Raw genomic sequence first — 22,878 nt, 5'->3', positions numbered from 1 at the left:
AAAGCAGGTTCCTTAGAAAAACAAAAAGGAGCAAAAAGTGCTTTGAGTGGCTCTGTTGGAGGATACAGTAGAGGACATGGCCATTTATTCCTCTCCTCCAGCTCATCCGTGGTGTCATGCTTGGAGCGGGGCCTTGGAAGAGGGATGCTTTGCTTCCTTTTTGGACCCTCAGATTGCCCTCATTCCCAGTCACACCACTGCTGCTTAGACATGGTGCTTGTTGTAATGTTTTGGGGCAAAAATGTAGGAGGTAAACCATACATATTACATGTTAAGGTATTTTATTTTTGCATTTCTTGCCTTTTCTGTTGGTGTGTGTGTGTGTGTGTGTGTGTGTGTGTGTGTGTACATGCTCTCTCTGTATGAAACTGTGCACAATTCTGCTTCGTATAAAACATTATCTTGTGCTAAGAAATCATTCACTTAGCTGTCATGGCAATTCTCATTTGTGCTTTTGGAAAGTCTTATTGGTAAGGTTTCATTGATTAAGTCCCAATGCCATACATCTAGATTGAATCAGAACATGGTTGCTATCGCTCTTGCTTTGAGCTGGTTCATGAGGCCCCATGAAACCACCTGGTATTTATGCATGTGTTTGTCTGCCCTCTGTGGGGTTAACCCCATGATGTCATTAACTGAGAGCCTGGATTCCAATCCACAGCCCTTCCTTTCAGCAGAATGAATCTCACTGCTGATGGAAATCTGATGAAATGGAGCAGCATTGTGTTTTTATGTAAAGCATGGTTTGCTGCAATTCTGACTAGGGTTTTGGTCCAGTTTTTTCTACTTGATTCTATAACCTCTTCAGACACAAGGAGGGCCTTGATTTTAAGTCTTCACAGGCAGAAAGTGAGTACCAGAAAGATATTCTTCAAGTGAGCTCTTCAGTCCAAAGAAGAAGAAGAAGAGGAGACACAAAAGAGTGGAAAAAATGTGTCTACAAGGGTTTTCCTTAAAGCTTTATTCTATGGATGTTAGCTAGTGCTATACTTTAAAGGGTACGAATGTCAGATGAGCTTGAAAAAGCCTGGGTTAAAAAGTTTTAACTTCATTTTTTTTAAATACTTTTCAGACCTTTTTAATATGCTGACAAGCATTGTATATTTCCCCTTCTTCTCCTGACTCCCCCCACCCCCCAAAAAAATCCAGAATATGTTACATTTCCCAAACTTATTTATCCAGGTAGACCTTTTTCCTGGGACTGGCAATTTAGAAAGTACATGTTAGGAAATGTAGTCAAACAATGCCCTGGAAATAAAAAATGCATTTTAAATATGCAAGAAAGTGGCAGTGTCTTGATACTCCTCAGGTTTACTCACTTTTTTCTCAGTTCATTAGCATATCAGCTGATGCCCCAGACCCTGTAGTTTTCTGTGAGTATCTACAGTCGTCCACAAGACTTCTGGCAATCCTACTAGAGTTTATGGCACGCAGACCTCAGTTTCCTGACCTTCCTTTGAGTGTTGGTTACGGTCAGCACAGAGGAAGGTAATAAACCTACTTAGCCACTCACCCTGTCCCTAATGGATAGGATCAACATTTTTATCAAACCAGGTGAGGAGAGAAAGTTTATAGGACTTATATTCATTCTTCTTAGATTTTGAGTGTACCCTAGTATATGTGAACTCCAGAGAAATGCTGTTAGCTTGTGGAGATACTGGGTTTAGTTTTAAAAGCAGATATGGGGCACTGTGAAAGTGACTTTTTACTTGGCCCTAATCAAGCCATTTAACTTCTCTGAATCTAACATTTAATTTTCCTTTCACCCACCATCTGTACACTCAGCCATCTGCCCATCCTTCTCATTGAGTGGTTGTGAGGATAAAATGTGTGAAAAGTGTTGACAGTGGGAGACTTTTAAGAGCATTACATAAAAAAGCATGATATCATTATCATTGGTCAAGAAATGTGTTGAGGACTGGTTTTCATCACTGGTGCATAAGGTAAGTTATTTCCCTTGTTCCACAAGATTTTTTATGAAAAGAATAAACCCTAACCCTTTCTTTGAATAATAAGTTTCCTTTCAGCTGAATGTTTGGAAAGCTAATTAAACTCTCCCTCTCTCTCTCTCTCTCTCTCTCTCTCTCTCTCTCTCTCTCTCTCTCATTAGTAAAGAGCATATTGTAGAATGATAAAACAAACACTATAGAGCACTTACACTGTTCTAAGTGTATATGTGCTCATTTTATCCCCACAGCAACTCTATGTAGTATGATTACTAACTATTCCACAGGTGAAGAAACTAAGGTCACACATTTAAGTAACTTGCTCAGAATCACACAGCTAGTTAAGTGGCAGAGTTGGGATTTGAACTCAGATGGTCTGGCTCTGAAGTCCATGCTGTTAGCCACTATCTTCTGCTTCAATATACTGTGCTATCTCTTCCAGTATGCTGTGATAATGGAAGAGTTAGCACCTTGTAGATATGGATTCAAATACTGATGGCCAGTTATTGGTGACAACCATTAACTACCTTCTCTTTCCGGTGAAAGCATTTTATTAGGTATTAAGCACCAAGTAGATATTAAGTAGTAGTGTGATTTTTAAGGCATGTTTTCTGTTTTGTCTCTAGACATGCTCTTTTTAATGCAGTATTTAAACCTTATAAATGATAATTATTTTTCTCTCCTCTGTGCCCTGCCCCACCCACCCCATAAAACTAAGTCCTTTGGCTGCAGTTTGCAAACATATGTACAGGATGGGTTGGCATAATGCAGACCTGTATTTGTGACCAGCTGGGCAAGGACCAAACAGACTATCATTGTTACATTGCACATGAAGGACATGTTTTGAGTGTAAGAACTATTCATTCTAGATTTATTTTGAATTTTCTGCTTTGGGTTTGAGCCCTGTAAAATTAAAAAAAAAAAATGCTATTCTTGCCATCTGTGAATTTTCATGTGGTTATAGAGACAAAGTATATACATTTAGAAAGTTAAAAGCATAGCTATTAAATAAGAATGCAAGAGGTGGCAAAAAGTCAAGTCCATTGTATGCTCTTTAAGTGCCCCGGTTTGAGAACAAGTAAGGTTACTGAAGACTGGAGGAAGCTTAATGCAGCGCATTAGTTGAATGTTGTTGGATGAGTGGGATTCTGAATGGTGAGGAGTATTCTTGGAGGGGGGCAAGGGAGAGAAGGAATGTAGTGAAAACCAGGTACAAAGTCAGCATGAGTGTAACTAGTGGGCTGGAGGGCTTGTGGAGAGGTGGGATAGAGGTGGTAGCGGCTGGCGGCAGGGCTAAGGCTCTGTGAGTTCGTGAATACAAAATGTGATCTTCACAATTGAGATAGTCTGGCCATCCTGAAGGTTTCGAGTGAAGGAATGACAGCCAGGAAGCTGAGTTCTGAGTATGTTGGTATGATATCAGTTAATTGGGCAGATGTATTAAGGATAGAAGATATTGTAGGGAGAACAACCAATCAGAAAACAGTTTGATATTCAGAGAGGAGCCGTTTTTGTTGGCCATGCAAATGGGAGGAGAAGGGATGGCTTTGAGATATGTCAAAGGAACAATTGATAAGATTTAGAATGATATGGTTAAAATGCCAGGTTATTTTATAGTAATATAATTAATACTTAATTAACAAGAGATTAGTTTAAAAAGAAATCCCTAAACATAGGCTCTGAAATCAGACCACCGGAATTGATCACTAACATCCACATGACCTCAGTGACACTAACCTGTCTGAGCCTCAGTTTTTTCATTTGCAAAATGAAAATGATAACATCCACCATGGAAGATTTACATAAGAATTAAATTAGATAGCATGTAAAGAGCTTGACATAATGGCCAACAAATAGTAAGAATGTAGTTAATTTCAATAGTTGCTAGTATACATATTTTAAAATTTGAATTTGCTTACATTGTGTTTCTTATAAAAGAGCTGAACATACATACCTGTGTTCCTCTTATGGCAGGTAAAGTAATGTTATTAACTAATAAGAATGTTATTAATAATAAGAATATTATTAACTAATAATATCTTAAATGTGTCTAGCATTTTCAGGTTCTCTGTTGTGTTATGTTCACATTTTTCCCCATTTCATATCCAGTATCTCAGGTAGATGGTTTGACCCCCCCTCTGATAGAGGAGCTCACTGCCTCCCAGGAGGTATCAGGTCAGGGAGATGAAATTGGGACACGGTGGAGGAGCTGGAACTGGAATCCAGGTTTCCTCACCTCCCATAAAGTACTCTTTCCCAGCATCAGGCACCATAGTTCAAAACAGGTGACAGTAGAAAACAGAGGGAAGATTCTTTGAAAGCTCATTACCTGTTCCTGGTTATGACTGGCTAAGCTCTCTTCTTTTCCCCTCAAGCATGCACACTGTGCCCGTATCTTGGCAACTGTTTGTAGCTCAGACTCTTCCCCTGGCTAATTCCTGCTCAGTTCTCAACCTCAGTGTCACCCAATCTAAATGACCTTTTCTCTTCTCATAACTCTTGTACCTTCCCCTCATGGCACTTTTTACACTTTGCAATGCTGTATATTTCTTTACCTGGTTGTTTATTAAATGTACATATGTCCCATCAGACTGATCATTTCTGTTTTGTGACTTGGTGTACCTGGCTTCTAGTGCAATTGTATGGCATGCAATAATCAATCAATAAATATTTGGAAATGAATTGATGAATTAGAGACTATGTAATATTCAGATATATGTCAAAGGGTATGTATGATCCCTGCTTTTGCCAGTAAAACTGATGTTAAATAACATCATTAAAATTCTCAGCCCTGTACTTTCACCATCAACAATGGACAGAATAATAACTGCCCACACCTACTGCATGGTGATGTCTTTAGGAGAAATGAGATATGGAATACTGTTCTTTCCATATCTAAAAATTAGGCCTAGGTGTAAACTGGGCATTTAGGAAGTGCGCCTTCCTTCACACCCTCGAGATGACAAGGAAACCCTTGGACAATGCGGTCCCAAAGGAGGCTGTTCAGAGCCGGCCTTGGGGCAAGCCCTGGAGCCATAACCAGCATGGCTGGACAGACTCCCAGGAGGATCTGGTCACACCTAATGTATGGAATTATTCTACCATCTTCAGGAAAAGAGCATCATGCACATCATGATAACGAGGGAAATGCTGCCGAAAGGCCGCAGCAATGAAAATAAAGTCTGTGAGGCAGGAGATACTCACTTCAAAAGAAAACCCTCTCCAGACATTAGCCCTGCAAACTTCCATTCAAGGCAGCAACCTTGCTAGGTACCTAGGGACTGCAGAGTCCCCTTGAATGGACATGTTTGAAGGCTTTCTCGTCAATTTCCAGGATTCTAAAGAGCTTGGTAGGATTTTGTTGTTGTTGTTGAGGCAACCCTCTCCCCACCTTTGGAAAGGATGTTTCTGACAAACAGAAACACACACACACCACACACACAACACACACACACAAAACACACCTGGAATTGTTGTTGCCATAAATATTTAGATGATGAAAATTCTCTTAAATATTTAAAGAAACTGCTGAGCATAGCTTAATCATCGTATTGAGAACCCTAGATTTAAAACTTAAATGTCTGTTCTTAGGAATGAAGCAGGTTAAACTGCCTTAAAAATAAAGTGCCTCACAGTTGTATCATAAAATCTCAACTGGCATTAAGGTAATTGTGCTTAAATACAATTTAGGGCCCTTTTGAATGTTTGTTGTAGGCACAATAATGATGCTATTAGTAATAGTCCAATGCTAGTTCTGAAGAAATAAACCTATATTCTTTGTGCATGTGTTCTAAACAGAATCATTTGGGGAGAGAATGCAGTCTCTAAATACTTTATCTCAGCAAAAAGGGGGCACATTGTGGGTTGTGACATCATATGTTTAAAAAGAAAAGAGATGCAATCTTCTATAACAGGAACTGTCTAGTGCAGAGTAGTGTCATGTTCCCTGAGTCTAGGATGCTTCTGACCACAGCTTGTCCGACTCCCTTCAGTCTTCTGGGAGCCTTGACTAAAATGCATATTGCCTAGCCCTGGCTGGTATGGCTCAGTAGATTGGAGCATTGTCCCATTCACTAAAAGGTGGCGGGTTCGATTCTCGGTCAGGGCACATACCCAGGTTGCATATTCCATCCCCGGTCAGGGCACATGTGGGAGGCAAACGATCAATGTTTCTCTCTCTCTCTCCCCCTTCCTTGCTTTAAAATCAATAAAAAAAATCTCCAATGCACATCAGTTAGCCTACGCTGAGCCTTGATGGAAATTAGAAAAAGAGCCGTTTTGGACAGATGCATTCCAAACCAGAGCACGTGGCTTGGTCCTGGTGAGCCAGGCTGGGGCTCAGTTCAGCCCCACCTGCCTCTTTGTGTACATTTGTGTAATACGCACATTAAGTCCCCCTGTCCCTGAGGTTTACTAGATCCAAATCTCTAGACAAGACACGCCCACCATTAACAGGTGCCCTAGGAGCCACACTGGGTCAAAGTGACATTTGTGTCACTGTGAAGTGGCTTTGAGTATGTGGTCTGCTTAAGTCCATAATGTCTCTTAGCCTTCAAGCCCCAATTCCTCAGAGCTGATGACATGACCTCTAGGATAAGAATGGGCCCATTGTATGGAACAGAAAGACAGTTTCATTTTGTCTTGAATTTAAACAACATTTGGGAATGGTTGCTGCTGATTTTTTTCTTCTTGCTGCTCTCATTCATGCTAGACCAGGAAAGTAAAGTAGGTTAAATTACAGTCATCCTTTTTTAGTATCTGTTAATAGTTTAGATAAGAGTTGATGTTTCATCACCACCTTATTCAGGCCCTAATCATTTTTTTTCCTTTTGAGATCTTTGTAGCAGCCTCTTGACTGGTCTTCTAGCATCGAATCTGTTCTCCCCTCCAGTTCATACAGGGTCATTCTTGCTGATGATGCTCCAATGACTTTCTCCTGGGTGGAGAAAAAGTCCAGACTCCTCAACACAGCATGTCAAGTCTTGATCAGAACTCAGAGGTCTCTCCATGTAAAAGGCCCAAGCCCGGAGCTTACCAGGCCTGCTTCCCTCCTTTTCCCTCTGACCGCATCTCCCACTTTCTCTGCCTCCCTCACTCAAATGTAGCCACACTGGTTTCCTTGCCATTTCCTCTTCCTGAAAGGCTTTCCTGCCAGATGTTAGATCTTGACACCGAAGTCTCCTCCACAGTCTTCCCTTGGCTACAGAACCTGAAATTTCAGCCTCCTTCCATTCCAAACATTGCAGAGCCCCCCTGCCCTACTTTGCTTTTTCTCCTTAAAAGCATATTCATGTCTAACATAGTCCCTATCTTATTTAGCTTGCCTATTATTTTTCTCTTTTGCTAGGAATTTAAGCTCCATCAGAATAGGGACTCATGTGTTTTGTTAACTTTCACTCTCATGTTCCCAGTGCCTAGAACAGAACCAAACATGCAGCAAGCAGCCACTAAATATTAGGGGAGTGGAGGACTGCCTGCCTCTCCATCCCCATGCCTCATCAAACTTCATCTCCTGCCTGCTCTCATCTTTGCAATCGACCTGCGCTCCATCTGAACATGCCACACTTTCCCACATCCTCAGTGCCTTCATACCTGCTGCTAGCTCTACTTAGGTGGCTCGTCCTCATCTGCTTATCCCTTCAGGTGTGGCACAGAAGACACCTGCAGGAAGGCTTTCCCGGCTGGTCCTGTGTGCATGGAACCAACCACATTGCCTTGTTTCTTCTATCTTGTTGCCTAGCTCTTGATTAACTAGGTAAGCGTCTTGAGGGTCTTGTTTGGCTCAGTATTCTCAGTCCCTTGCACAGTGGAGGTATGTCTTAAATGTTTATTATCTAAGGAAAGGAGGCCAGTATGGATCTGGAGCAGCGGTTCTCAACCTGTGAGTCGCGACCCCTTTGGCGGTCGAATGACCCTTTCACAGGGGACGCCTAAGACCATCCTGCATATCAGATATTTACATTACGATGCATAACAGTTGCAACATTACAGTTATGAAGTAGCAACGAAAATAATTTTATGGTTGGGTCACAACATGAGGAACTGTATTTAAAGGGCCAGAAGGTTGAGAACCACTGATCTGGAGGATTATCTCAGCATTTCGTTCATTCTTATAGTCTACCTAGAATGTTGCCATATTTATGATAGGTACTCAAGAAAGCTCTAAATGAAACCATAATTAGTGCCCTGTGGCAAAAATTGTTTCGATGTTGAACTTTGAAGAGGTCTTCTTAATTTATGGCTTTTAACTTCAGGTGGTTGACCAGATCTACATGGGGTCAGACTGGGGAGACAGCACCTCTTTCTGAGTCTACAGTCTTATCAGGAGCAGTGGTTGGGAAGTGGGTATTTCAAGGACCTTAGTTTGTGTGTGTTTTCTAAAAAGCACACCTCAGCAGCTTTGCTTACCTGTATCGGAGCTGTTGGTAATGAGTGCTTTCTCTGTGTGCACCCTTTGTTTCTTCAGAACAGGACTTATGTGAAAACAAAGTGGCTTAATCCGCTCAATTACAGTTTTATCTATGAAACCTTTGAATAAAAATGAAATAAAATAAGAGCTGGGGAGTTCTAAATCTGTTTAATACTCTGTAGTGTAGATGATCAACAGGAAATGTTTTTCATAAAAGCATTAATGTTCTGAATGTTATTTATGCTAATGATGATGAAGAATGCCATCTTCGTAATGCCTGTAAAAATTTTTACCTACTGGTTAAGTTGAAACACCATTTCGGATAGCCCATAAAGGTTTTAGCAGCAGTTTGCTGTGACTGATTTGTAATGAAGCTTACTACCCATCGTTAATTGAGCCAACTTTATTGTGTGGGAGCAAAACATTGGGCAGGACTTTGCCGTTCCCAAAGGGTGGCGATTTTGCTCGTTTTGGATGCATGGCATCCAAAAGACCAGAAGTACGTACGTCATGTGATTTCTCAATGGACCCTAACATCTCAGCAGGAACACCTTTATAGCCTGCCGGGTAAACACATATTAAATTATTTCTCAGTGTGTGCTTTTGTTACATTGAGGAAACCATATGCAGTAGCAAACCCCTCTTACCTTTTGCAGCCAGAACCAATAGTTAGCTAGTTAATCAGCTGACATGGTAAAACTTCACTAAAATCCAACCACATGTTTTAAACATTTTAAATTTAAAACATGTAAATGTGCGTCCATTCTCCAAACTTTTGAGGATAGCCAAACTTTCGAGGTATGGGTGGTTGTGGTCATTGAAGTTTCTAATTGAATTCTTACATAAATGACACCCGTAATGTATCACTAGGGTTCTCACCTTCAATTGCTTTAAAGTGAACCTATAACTCCGACACAAATGAATAGTCTTGGGTTCAGAATTCTGTAATCTTTTGTAGTTGTCTGGCCACACCAGCAGATATTGTGTTTGTTTATTTTTTAAGTGACCCATCCTTGCCAGCACTTCCAAAAGCATTTAGCTTAGTTTCTGTAGAATGAACCTTTTCTTCTACAGTCGGATTTCATTGATTTTTATAACATTTTATTACGAAACTATATTTATAGATGAAACTGTCATAGTCAGATCTGAGAACAAACAACCAACTGACTCTTCATAAATCAGTCAGTAAAAACAAGTGCCTGGGCATACTAGAGCGTGGTGTACTAGTTTATTTAGCATGCTGTGGGCATCAATATATATTATAGAAGGAATAATGATTTTGATAAAGCTGGTAGCATAAGCACACGTGTGGTCATAATTTTTTATTTGTTTCCTGTTTCTGTATACCATAAAAAGAAATGAGATTTAAACAGCAGTGAAAATAGTTCTGAGACCAGTCGCATTCCTTTCACACTGGCGCGTGCACACACACAGCCGGGCTGCAAGTGAACAACTTATAATGTATATCTTTAGCTGCTAATTTGACTACCATCTCTTTCATTTTAATATGACCCAAGTGAAGTTCATTATCTCTTTTCTTAAGCCTTCTCATTTCCCAGTCTCTTAGAATTACTATCACTTCTCCAACTGTCAAGGTATTCAGTATAGTTAGAAAAAATATTTGATTTTTACTTTTGTTCCTCTTACATCGGGTCAGTTAACAGATCTTGTCATCTGGGAAATGCATCTTCCTCTCTATTTGAATAGCCAACCTTCCCTTTGCCTCCAGCTATGTACATCCTTGAAGCTGTGGCCAGCTCCTTCTTCCATAAATCCCACTTTCAGCATTTCACTTGCTGCTCAAAATTCTCAGTGGCTTTTCACTAACTGCAACATAAATAAAAAATATTTGTCCTAGCTCCCCATGCCATTCTTAACACGGTCCCATTCTCATTTCAAATGTCAGCTTCTGGTTTCTATGCCCTCTGGGAACCTGATTCTGTGACCATGTCACTGCCCTCTCCTCCTCCAAACTGGTCCTCCAGCCCCGTGCCTCTGCTCTTAGTGAGCTATCTAGCCTGTAGGAGCTTGGGTTTTATATTCAGCTATTCAGCTTGTTCAGTTCCTAAAGGATACTGCTTGGATCTTTTTTTTTTTAATTCTCACCTGAGGATGTTTGTATTGATTGGAGAGAGAGAGAGAGAAAGAGAGAGAGAGAGACATCAATGTGAGAGGGAAACATCAAGAAACATCAATTAGTTGCCTCCCATACGTACCCTGACCAGGACTAGGACCCAACCTGCAATCTGAGTATGTGCTCTGACCACAAATGGTGCATAGGATGATGTTCCAAACAACTGACCCATCCGACCAGGGCTGCTTGAATCTTTCTTCCAAGGGATCCTCCACTAGCCTGGGCGCACCTGGATGCTAGGGAGTGATAATTCTGACATTACACCATGTGTGTTGCATTTTAATTGTTAGTTAATATCAACTAGAAAGTAAAGCCCCTTGAGAGTAGGGGTCCCCTCTTAAATTTTTCTCTTTGTATCTTTTCTTCAGAGACTGCAGAGTACCTTTATCTGCCACACCTGTACTGAGCACCTGGTGTGGGAGACAGATAGATATATATATATATAAAAGACTAATATGCAAAGTGTCCTCTTGGCAGTCAACTGGGAGACCAGGAATTCAATCACTCACTATGACTTGTGCTGACCTCCAGGGGGCGGTGCGGAATGAAGGAAGGCGCCAGCCGGCCAGCAGCTGGAAGACCCTGATCTGCCCTGATTGCTGGCCAGGCTTAGGGACCCTACCCGTGCACAAATTTCGTGCACCAGGCCTCTAGTAAGAACATAAGGCCATGGTCCCATCCTCAAGGTCAGTGATGGCGAACCTCTGACACGCGAACTCATTTTTTTGGTTGATTTTTCTTTGTTAAATGGCATTTAAATATATAAAATAAATATCAAAAATATAAATCTTTGTTTTACTATGGTTGCAAATATCAAAAAATTTATATATGTGACACGGCACCAGAGTTAAGTTAGGGTTTTCAAAATGCTGACACGCTGAGCTCAAAAGGTTCGCCATCACTGCTCTAGGTGCTCATAGTCTAACAGAAAAGAGACGTACTTAACCACACACATATAATACTAAGTAAATAGATGCTAAAATTTATTCCAGTAAAGGTATTTATTTAGATGAGAATTTAGGGGAAGATGAGATTTCACACTAATAATAATACGGAGAGCATTCTCTGACTTGGAGGGGCTGGTATTTGAATTAGATGTTAAATTAAACATGTGAATCTAGGTATCCTTGGGAGAATAGGAAGATACTCTTATTTATTTTTTTGAAAAACATTTTTTCAAGGGAGGGTTAAATGGTTTGTTAATGAAGTAGGCATTGTGAAACTTAACTTGATCCAGTTCACTTAATTCATCAGTAGCAGACACTGAAGGGCTCTTATTCTACCACAAGAGGTTTTGAGCAATAATTTCTGCTGCCTCCTCAAATTTTGTTAGCATTTTTTGAAGTCACCTGAACATATAGAGGGATCGCAGTTTTTAGCTGGTAGAAACTTTCAGCCCTCCTTATGTAACACTCAAATCACTCAAGAATGCTTCCTTTTGAAAGCACTTCAAGCCTGCCATGGAGTTAGCCTTTGGGGAGGAGAAAGGCGAGTAACATAAAATATCAGCCAAGACTTTGAAGATAGGTGATGTGTTTTTCTCCTCAGGATGCTAAATCACACATCACCACACATGTGCATGGAAAATGAAAAATGTCAGAGACACATTTATGTAAACCATGCATCATATTTGCATATACAACATTTCAACTGGGCCCTCCTACCCTCACACCAGCAATGATTAATGCTTTATACTCTGCCTTTTAACAGATTTCTCTAGTCCTAGGACTTTGCTATATGTTAAAACTGTTATCTCAATGCAAGGTGACTTAGATTTATTAAACTATAGACCTATGTTGTCTAATACAGTAGCCACTAACCACATGTCTATTTAAACTTAAATAAAACTAAAAATTGATTTCCTTAGTTGTCTAGCCACATTTCAAGTATTCCATACTGAATTGAGATGAGCAGTAAATTGTAAAATACTTACCAGATTTTGAAGATTTAATATAAATACCAATTGTAAAATATTAACTATTTTTATATTGATTACATGTTGAATTGACAATATTTGGGACATGTTAGGTCAAGTAAAATATAGTAAAGCTAAGTTTTTGAAAAACAACAACTAATTTTACCTCTTTTTTACATTTTTATTGTTACTTAAAAAGTTAAAATTACTATTATTTCTATTTGACTGTGCTGGCTTAGAAAATTTATATGTTAATTTTTAATGCCATTGTTTTAGTACAAAGATTCATGCTGAAAGGACTGGCTAAACATTTTGGAAAACAGGGTCATTAGTAATGAGTAAAACATGACATAGGTGATTTCGTGATTCCTGAAAATGTTTTGCTTATAATTTTGACTAACTACCAATCAGTAATTTTGTTGTCTCTTTCTTTCCGTTTTTATTTAATTTAATTTAATTTATTTTTTTGCTAAAAATAAAGGCATCTGTCACCTATCCCTGTGTACCACTTTTTTTACAGCTGCTGGGACCTGTTGTTCATGCATCTCCACCAGCAGCTGGGGCATCCCCACCTTTGGTGTTTCCCGTGTAAATGACTTGAGCTCTGTGCCTTGAAACTAGTTTAATAAGTGCTTTACTAAGGAGCTCCTGAAGGGCTGCCCTGGCCAAGTAGCCGTGGATCTTCAGTCTCAGAGACAACAGGTGGGGTTATAACTTTGTAGTTGGGAACTTTGTTAATGGAGTTTGTCAAAGGTTGCTTTGTCAGACAAGACTAGATTATCGAGCATGTCCTGAACTTTGACTTCTGAGCACGTCTTCTTTTTGGCCATGCCTCCAGATTTGTTCCCTGGGTCTTTGTCTTTCTTGGCCTCTTCTCTGGTATCTTTCTTCTTCTTGCCATCCTTGGTGGCATAGCACAACTGGAAGAGCAGCTACTAGCACCGCAGCCTTGATAAGATGGCCCAGGCCATTGCCTTTTAAACTTGCTTTTAGTTTGAGCTGGTTTAGACTTTAATCTTTGTTCCTTGATTAGCTAGTGAGTAAAGCTAACTGAATGTTAGGGATTAGGATTCAAATATTTCATAAATGCTTCTTTTTTTTTTTTTTAAGTGGGAACTTATAGCCAATACAATATCTAAAGCAGCACACTTAATCTGAAGTATTTTCAGGGTGAGCCCTGAATCAGATAACTTCAGTGCATGGAAAGATAGAACCATTTATTTGCCAATTAGAAAAATCTTGTTTCCCTCTAAAACATTTGACACAGTAGCTTTCATGCAGAAACACTCTGAATGTTTCCACAGAGTTGCTTAATTTATTTATGTGAGTTCAAACTAGGTTCAGTGTAATTTTTCAGTTAATTTAAGTGTAGGCATGTTAGTGTTCTATAAACCCTGTTTGCCTATTAGTACTTGTCATTTGTTTGATTATTTAAAAAGGCTTATCACAAGGAGAGAACATGCTTCCTCACTTATGACTTGTTAATATCTTATTTTTTATTATATTTGGAATATCGAGATATAGTGTAGGTTGGGGAGAAAAAAACACCCTTGTGAATTTGATAGAAAATTAGAAACTTTTCAAACCTAAGGACATCGCTATGGTCTGGGGCTAACCTTACTGAAAGTGTGTGTAACGACATACTGAAATATAAGTGCCTTTCTGTACCATGTGAGGTGTGTAGTTCGTTAGTACAAAGACAAAGAACATCACAAGATAAGTTTGTAAGTGGGTGGTATTAGGGCTTTTGCTGAATTGGATCACACGGATGTCTGAATATTTTCCAGCATTGAACTCTCTCTTCTAAACTTAAATCTTGTCCTGTGTCTCCATCTGTGGTCAAATATTCATGGAAACAAAGTGGTTTTCTCGTGTGTTCCCATTGGTTCCTACTGATCCTGCCTTAGGAAGAACCAAACCGACATGTAAAGAGGAAAAAGAATATGTCCTACGGCCGCCTTCCTTACGAAGGAAGACCCAGAGAAATGTTTATTTCTCAGCAGCCAGTGTCAGTGAGGTATTCGGCTTTAGGGGTACAGAGCAGTAGAAATGTTGTTACTGAGGTGTTAAGAGTGACAAGAAATGATTGTTTCTGAAGATGGCTCGTCGCTCTTTTCTCGTAGGACTTGGCCGGGGTTCAGTGCTCTCTTTGGTCTGATTTGAATGGCATTTTATCAGTCAGACAAAATAATATTCAACTATTAACATCGTTCTGCTAAAACAGTTTAGAATAGAGATTTAATGTTCTCTCCTCAGTGAAGGGCCTGTGCCCACCGTGCAGGACTGTAATAAAAGGGAAACAAATGAGGCAGCTCAAAGTTATGGCTCTCCATGGCTTTTAGGTCTCTCGTACGTTTTCATAAAACATATATCAGAACTTCTGAATTGTTAAATTGGGTTATTTTTTTTTAACGCAGTTGTATTCAAATGTGGGCCTGAGAGAAGCCTATTCAGCGCCAGTGTTCAGAGCAGGCTCTCTCCTGGCCGGCAGGCTTATTGCTGCGCTTACGTGCTCTGGGCTGCAGTCAGGGGAGGACAGTTGACACCAAGACTGTGCTCCTAGTAACTAGGAGTCCTAGTTGATCTGGAAGTAAACTGCTGCACCTCCAGCCCAGCTCCAGGCTCACCCCCTGCCCTTAGGCAACTAGCTCAGCTATCTTTCTTCTCATCTGTGAACGAAGAGTGTAGAGAGGGTGCCACTTCTCGATTCCCCAGTGGATTGCTAAGGCAAAGGTGAGATGAAAGATGCCATGTGCGTCTCTCACATTGCTGCTGTTTACTTCCATGCACGCCCCCCTGCCCTCCCCGCCAGAAACCCAGGAGAGCTTTAAAGAGCAGAAAGTAAATTTTAGCTAAAAAATTTGAGAGACTGGTGTATCTTTCAATGTTTGTGTGAATGTACTTTTCTTTGGAAACGCGGTAAATTAGGGTTTGATTAAGTAAACATCACTCAAAACAACTTTATGGAGAGAACCTTTGACAGGACATGGCCCAGCTAGAGTCCTGGGAGGAGGCTGAAATGGATATATATTGATATTGGTGGTGGGAGGGGGGGATTAAGATTAGGTGCAAAATGGGCTTCAGCAATGATTCTTCATGCCCCAACCTCGATATTTACCCCAGCCTCAAACGGAGGAGAAACATGGAGGCTGCAAAGCCAGGAAGGAGATTTTTACCTCAAGAAGTAGAACTGCTGTGCCATCTCTTAGAAATGACCGAAATGTAACACTCCGTTGCTCCTTTTGCACTAGTCTCTCCCTCCCAGGCTGAAATAGGAGGAGGGGAAGAGGCCCCAAATCATTCAAAGGAGATGGATCACCAGCGCAGGTTGTTTTGACTCAGTAAAGTCCTTAGCATTAAAACAAACATCCCGAAAACACATTAGCCTCCCACCATACCAGTGGAAACACACAAAGCAGGAAGCCTGCTGGGGTCTTTAGGGAAATCTTGAGTGCTTTGGGGTGATTTATTTTCAGAGGGTTTGAACTTAGATCAGCTCAAGAGAAGATGGGAACATCCAGGATGGTGGGAAAGCAGAGTAATTGACTCCCTTTCCCTCTCAATAAATGGTCTCCCTGGAAAGCCATCACAAGTAAACGTTTTGTTCTATTGCTTCGCGGAAGTGCATAGTGTAGCGAAGGAATGGATTGCATGGAACATGTTTGTTTTTCTAAGTGCCAGTGACAGGAGATGATGGCAGTGGGGTGCAGGACCAGCCTTGACAGACCTGTATGATGCCACCACTGGGTTAATGCAGCGTTGGTCTCCTGTCAGAATCAGCAAAAACTGCAGAAGGTTTGTGGCTGTGAAATGGATTTGGCCTCTGAATCCAGAATGTCCCACGAACCAGGATTTCGAGTAACCGGTGCTTAATGAACACTCCTGACCCAAGTTTGCAAAAACGCAAACCAGGCTAGAAAAGGTTTACCGAGCAGGAGGACACTAGAGTTAGAAGAGACTTGGAGGGCTTGCTTACCCAACCATGAGTCAGCTTCTCTTTCAAGCTCAGAGCACCTGCATTAATGTTGTTAGAAATGGTTCTTTAGGACAAAGCTGAACTCCCCGAAACTGTCTCAATGAAAACTACGTAGTTATGCAGGTTCAGAGAAAAGGGAAGCCAGAAATACTTGGGGTGTGTGTGTGTGTGTGTGTGTGTGTGTGTAAAGAATTTTTCAGGAGGCTCAGGAGCCATGAGCTCTTCTGTGTTAAGGATAGTATGAAACCACTGTACGAAAGAGGGCTTTCGTACAGTGGTTGTAATTATAACCACAGGGATACTGTGTTCTCAAACAAACAGTCAATCTCCCGATACCAGGCGGCCTGCAGCCAAGCTTCACATATGCATGCGTGAAACAGTGCCTCTTAGTAATCTTCCCCATCACTTGTCATTGGCCTTTCCCTCACAGTGGAAATGTCTTTATAGTCTGTGCCTGGCCTATTGCTTTTGTTCATCTTAGGTTCATTGTGTCTGTTTCAAACGGTGAAAACTTAGAGGTTCTTAAGACAGGGCACCTAAAATTTAAGGGCTTGATGGGTGTGCACGTGTCGAAATTAGTGCGCTCTCTCGGGAATTCTCCACGATGCAGCGTGTGTCGCTGGAACAGTCGGAAAAAGGAAAATTAGATTCACTTGCATGCCAGCCAGCTCTGTTTTTAACACATGATTATTTTATCTGGGTGTACATTAATTAATCTTGAAATAAGATCCTGTGTGACATTCGAAGTTGTGTTGAATAGTTCGGAGTTTAAATATTTTAGTTTTACAACTCTGTTATGCTGGCAGCCGGCACTGGTGTCTCCGTGAAGTCAGCATATGAGCCCTGCTTGTGGTGACATCTGGAAAGCTTGTTTTATCTCTGAGCACAGTTGTAGACAAATGGAAGCAGACAGATGTAAGGCTGGGGTGGCATCTTTGCCTCAAGCACTCTCTGGCTGTACATTTTCCAGTGTGTCAGAAACAGGGAGCTTTTTTTTTCAGGGGTGGAATAAAAACATTCTGTCACATCCATACACCCTCTGCTGTGCTGCCTTTTCTGAGCTCTGAGGTGTAAAATGGCATACATTGTTCAAAATTTAACAAGAGGAAGAGTGAGGAGTCAGTAGGAAGTGCCTGAGTCTAAAGGGTACTTGACACAAAGGCAAAAGAAGACGTGGTGTCATTTTAAGTTAATCACAGCCCCGTCTCCTGGGAGAGCCAGGAGGACTAGATAAGTTGAAAGAGGATCTGGAGCTCCCCGCATACTTTTCTCTTGCTGCTGTCTTTTTTAAAAAAATATTTTTTACTGATTTCAGAGAGGAAGGGAGAGAGAGGTAGAAACATCAATGATGAGAGAGAATCATTGATCGGCTGCCTCCTGCACAACCCCCACTGGGGGTGGAGTCTGCGTCCTGGGCATGTGCCCTGACCGGAATTGAACCGTGACCTCCTGGTTCATAGGTTGATGCTCAACCACTGAGCCACACCAGGTGGCTGGCTGCTGTTTTGATCAGTCACTGTGTACAGTATCCACCATGCACTAAGCACCACTGTGTACAGAAAAGTCTCCCTAGTCGTGTGTGTGGGCGGGTCAGAGAAGCCTGGGGGAGAGCGCTGTGCTGAAAGATGAGCACCTGGAGGTGAGAAAGTCAGTGACATTGCTTCACGGTTGGCTTTCACGGCGTTTTCCTGAGGGACCGTTCTCTGAGACATTTTTATACTGGGGCAGCTTACCTTTTGCACCACTCTTCTTCTTTCTTTGTTGAACAGATAAGTATGTCTCAAACTGGATACACACACATGTATTTGCTGGGATTTGGGTTAAAGCAAGCACTTTTCAAAGTTCTTGACTTTATAACAGCAAGAGAACTTGCTGTACCTGTTATGGGTGTGAAGTTGATATATTTTCATCTTTGGGGATTTCTAGCTTCATATTTCAAACCATGTAACCATTGCTAATCATTGTTAAATATGTTTTACTGAAATTTTAGTCTGTTTAAGGACTAAATTGCTCACTTGCAGCGAGAAACATGTAACTTTATAGCATTGGAGTCCTCTATTTGGGGAAACCACACAAGAAACCACACAGATACATGTCCTTTGAGAGCAGTGAAATAATGGAAATGTAGGGAAAACAGTGTGGCCTAAGGAAGTGAAATATTTTCAGTGGCTTGTCAAGCACAAGGCTCTCTATGCTTCAGCTTGAGCAAGTTTTCTTTTAGTGGCTCAAGGTGGTTGAGAACATCTTTTTTTTTTTACTTTTTTTCAGCAATAAAGTTACATTATGCTATTAACAGGGGAAAACACAGATGTCCATTTCCTGTCCCATTCCCACCACACCATCATCAGTCTTCTCCAAGTGCCTGGTGTTGAGAGCCACTGAGCCCTGATAAGTGCCTCTGTGTGTACAAAATGGGACTTTGTTGTTTTACATGCTGTTAGGCATGGCGGAGGAAATAGACGTGTATCGAAAACGTACAGCAAATTGCCATCTGGACTAAATGGTCCAGTCAGATGGACTGCCGGGGCTTTAGGAATGCCTGAGCGAGCCGATGGGCCAGCCACGGGAAGCCCCTGGGCCTCTGCATGACCTTCACTGAGGGCCACCTGAGGGCCCAGTGACCCCATCAATGTTCTCTCAGACCCAGTCTGGCCTGAGTGTCCCGGGTTTTTAATGCCATAGTGGTTGACTCCTGTAAGTTTATTCATTTAAATTGGGAACAAGGAGGGAAGGGAATCTTGGGATCCTGGTTTTGCCTGATAATGTTAGGGCTCGAGAAGAGGTAACAGGTTTTATAAATTATCTGCAGGCCATAGGGTTAGGCAACCAAGATTTCATGTCTCATCATCCCTCCAAAGCTGAGAGCCTAAGAGTCCATGTTTACAGCCCCCTTCCTCAGAGCCAACTTACAGTTTTAACTATCAAAATAGAGACATAATTCCTTCTTGTGTCACTCAATATAAAAGATCCCCCCCTCTTGGTTTGGGTTTCTGTAGCTGGATATTTAGAGAAATTTAAAAATGTTTGCTGACACTGTTAGGTTGACATAGTGGGATATAATAGCTAGCAGGGACTTTGTACCCATGATAATTTGACTTGCTTATAAATTAAACGAATTGGCTAAATCTATAGTATTTTTAGTCATCTTGAATTAACCAGAAAATCCTGGAAGGCTGGGTTTGGCCAAGATTAAAATTATCCTTTGGTACCATTAAAACAAAATTATGGGTCCCTCATGGTATCGGTAAATACGAATCTTATTTGCAAGTTGATCTTATGTTACTATTGTTATTGATAACACTTTTGGTGTCTACAGTATGCTAGACACAGTGCTAAATATTTTACACTAGAGGCCTGATGCACGAAAATTCATGCAAGAGTAGGCCTTCCTTCCTCCAGCTGTTGGCACTGGCTTCCCTCTGGCACTCAGGACCTGGGCTTCCCTCCTCCAGCTGCCAGCTGGCACCCGGGACCCAGTCTGGCTTCCCTCGAGACTCTGGAAGGCACCTGGGACCCAGGCTGGCTTACCCTTTTATTATTATAGATGTGTTTATTGAGTATTTATTATATTGTTATGTTTCAGGTATTGTGGATATAGATGATCATAGGTAATTCTCATAATAATCCCATAAAGTTGGTTCTATTACATTAGACTCCCATTTGGTCATTGACTATAAAGGTTCAGAAAAGTTAATTAGCTTGCACTAGATCACACATCTTTGTGTATTGGACTGTGTGTGTAGGTGTGTGTGTAGGCATTGATTTCATTTTCAGCGCATATATTTACTTACTATTCCCAATACATTTTAACAGTAATGTACCTTGTACATGTATTTTTCACTCAGAAACAAACAAGTAATTGTTGATTTTTAAAAATGCACTGAAACTGAGCATCTCCCAAATGAAAACAACCCATCAGTTGGTGAGCTTACAGTAATATCAGTGATGATAGTGACGTGACGTTAGATTTATGTCAGGTATAGAGTTCCTTTGGTTGCCAGAGAGGCAGTGCCTTGTGTTGGTTGGTCGAAAAGACTGTGGTGTAGGTCGCTGGAGTCTGAATTCCACCTCTGCCACTTAGGAGCTCTGACTCTTTGTGTCTCATGTTTCATGTCTTTAAAATAGTGGTGATAGTATTAACTACTATTTTATGAGGATATTAGGTGTATTGAATGAGCTAAAACATGCAAAGCACTTAGACTGACACCTGCCAGAGAGTAAATACTGTATGAATATTAGCTGCATTTCACTGTTTTGTGGCTGGTATTATGACAGTAACCTAAGCTGACACGAGGGGAACACAAGCAGCTTGCAAGTACTTTCCAGATTTTTAGAAAGATGTGGAGACTGTCAAAGGTAAGTATGCTTCCAAAGGTTAAGCCTTTACAGATAACATTTTCCTGTCTTTGTGCTGAGCTGTTAAGATAAACAGATAAATAATCCAGCAGTTATTCGACCCCAAGTGCATAAAGGACTAGAACTCAAATGCAAATAAGATCATATTAGTGTAAATTAAGCATTTGAAATGCTTATATTTCATACTTTAAAAATGAATGCTGACCCAGTAATATCAGTAATTTCCCCACTGAAATTGTAAATTACATGACTGTTGTCTCATGCTGATCAATGATACAGAAAAAAAGACTCTCACAAGCAAATATAATAAACTGGTAATTGTATAATTTATATGGTACATATATGGATGCTCCCTGTACAGTTCTTTCAACTTTTTTGTATATTTAAAAGTTCTAACAAGAAAATATTGGTAGTGGGAGATTCATGTAAGTGTTGCCTCTCAATCACTGAAAGTAAAATAAACTTCTCTGAAGCTTGAAAAGCTTTTCGCGGCCCTGTGTTCCTTGGCATGATAGATGGCAGCAGCTTGGTATGCAGTGTGCGCAGGAACACACCCTCTGAAATACCATTTCAGTCTAACGTGGGGATATACATACTTTCCAACCATCCACTTTTTCTTTCTTTTTCAGTCCTTTTGTTTTGTTTTGTTTTTAATAATTGCATTTCCATTTGCATGTTGTTCATTTGCTCAGTATCCGTGTCGTGCTTCTCTTTACTCAGAGCTGGAAGGTCTTTGAGAGAGAGAGCTGGAAATACAGGAACCACCAGGCAGTGATTTCCACTTTATGACACTCTCGCACAAGGACATTCCTTTGTGACCTAGAAAAGTTTGCCAGGAGCCTTGTGGTTCATGTAGACTCACCTTTTCTGAAGCTAGTGAGCACCTGCGTATTAGATGATCTTTACTTACTACACCTAACAGCCCTTCCATCTTGTAATTGGTGTTAAAAGATGTTTTTTGGTTTTGTTTTGTTTTTAAATGTTTAAATTCTTTATTAAGGAATTACAAATGTGTGGAAAGGTGAATATTCTATATTACATGAACACTGAAGAGTTAGATCAGGAAATAGGTTCTAGATGCCACCTGAGAAAAAAGCAGCACTTTATAACCACACAGAACGAGTTTTCCTTGGGAAATGTTTGTCGTTTCTCCTTCACGCCATGTGCCTTTTTAAGAAAAAGGGCACTAGCTCATTAGCTACAATTATGATGATGGTATAAAGTATCCCCTTTTCCATGGGGCTCGGACCTCATACAGAATCTTGCGTTTCGTTCTGGGGATCACACTGTGTGAGGAGCACCGAGCCATTGAGGTGTGTGACCACCAGCAGTGGCCAGGATGGCCACAGGTCTGCAGGTGAACCACCGGGGAGCCCTTGAACACACTGACAGTGTTTGGTCTGGAGCAAAGCCTGCCAGAGCGGAATCTCCTCCCGTCTGGGAGGGCTTCCACATGGACCAGGAAGCAGGCTGATCCTGTGAGTGCCTCAGAAGACTGAAATTTATAGGACGGCAGATTTCAGTCCCCTGGAAGGAAAGAAGCTTAGCAGTTAGAGCCACGAAACAGCAAAACAAACGGCCTCCTAATGTAATGAGCCAGACACAGCTGAGGTTTTTTTCTGCCTGACTACTCCTATCATCTGTGCGCAGCTATGGCAGGATGCAGGGCCCACCCACGCCTCTTTCTCGGGAGAATGATGCTTCCTGAGCACCTACAGAAAGACATGCCGAGAAGTTCAAGTAGGGAGGCCGAGGATCCTCCCCCCGAAAGCAGAGGGTCCTCTTCGTTCTGGAGTCAGTTCCAGGGCAGGAGCTGAAGGGAGTTCCTTACAAAGTCTGTTCTGAGGCTGCCTGTCCGTGGGAGCTCTCGAGGGAAAGTACATCTAAGTCAGTATCCCAGTAACAAAGAAATAGATATATTAGTTTTTTTATTAAAAAGAGCAAATGAATTCTGTGATGTCAAAGCTGAATTGAAAATATAATTATATAATATTTATTTTTTCTCCATATGTATTTTATAATGTTCCCTTTTTGGGGGTTATAAGGAAAGAGTCTAGTTATATCAAATGTCTTCCAATGAAGGCCTTCCTTGTTTAGCATGTCTGTAACTACAGGCAAATCATGCAGAATACTTGTTTCTTT

At 41.0% G+C, this 22,878-nt stretch overlaps 1 protein-coding gene and 1 pseudogene across 8 annotated transcripts in view; one reads left to right on the top strand and one right to left on the bottom strand.

The window, feature by feature from the left end:
• The window catches only part of BNC2 (basonuclin zinc finger protein 2), a 430,106-nt gene that overhangs the window by 351,656 nt on the left and 55,572 nt on the right, over positions 1–22,878 (top strand). The window lies entirely within an intron of this gene.
• Positions 12,942–15,190, bottom strand: LOC139020917 (small ribosomal subunit protein eS25-like; annotated as a pseudogene).

The sequence above is a fragment of the Myotis yumanensis genome, unplaced genomic scaffold (assembly GCF_028538775.1).
Source record: "Myotis yumanensis isolate MYYU_CA2020_CCGP unplaced genomic scaffold, mMyoYum1.0.hap1 SCAF_12, whole genome shotgun sequence".
Taxonomy (NCBI): domain Eukaryota; kingdom Metazoa; phylum Chordata; class Mammalia; order Chiroptera; family Vespertilionidae; genus Myotis; species Myotis yumanensis.
Note: the sequence above shows the minus strand (reverse complement) of the source record. Positions and strands in the feature narration are given on the sequence as shown.